The sequence below is a fragment of the Penaeus monodon genome, chromosome 19, assembly GCF_015228065.2.
Source record: "Penaeus monodon isolate SGIC_2016 chromosome 19, NSTDA_Pmon_1, whole genome shotgun sequence".
NCBI lineage: Eukaryota > Metazoa > Arthropoda > Malacostraca > Decapoda > Penaeidae > Penaeus > Penaeus monodon.
Window position 1 is genome coordinate 35,913,444 of NC_051404.1, and position 208 is coordinate 35,913,651.

Below are 208 nucleotides of genomic sequence, written 5' to 3' on the forward strand. Positions count from 1 at the left end.
GCCACAGACAGCGCCCGACCTCGTCATCCAGCGCTCGAGTTTACGCTTCATTTCCAAGAGCGGGAATCAGTTCGGTTCATTAGTCGCTCAGTCGCGTTTCTTTCGGTCCGGAGGGAGGGGATTTCTGGGCTGTCGGTCTGGGCTGTCTGTCTGGGGGAAAGCTGTTGGTTTGCCTGTCTTTATTCTGGGTCCGGTTGTCTGGTTGATA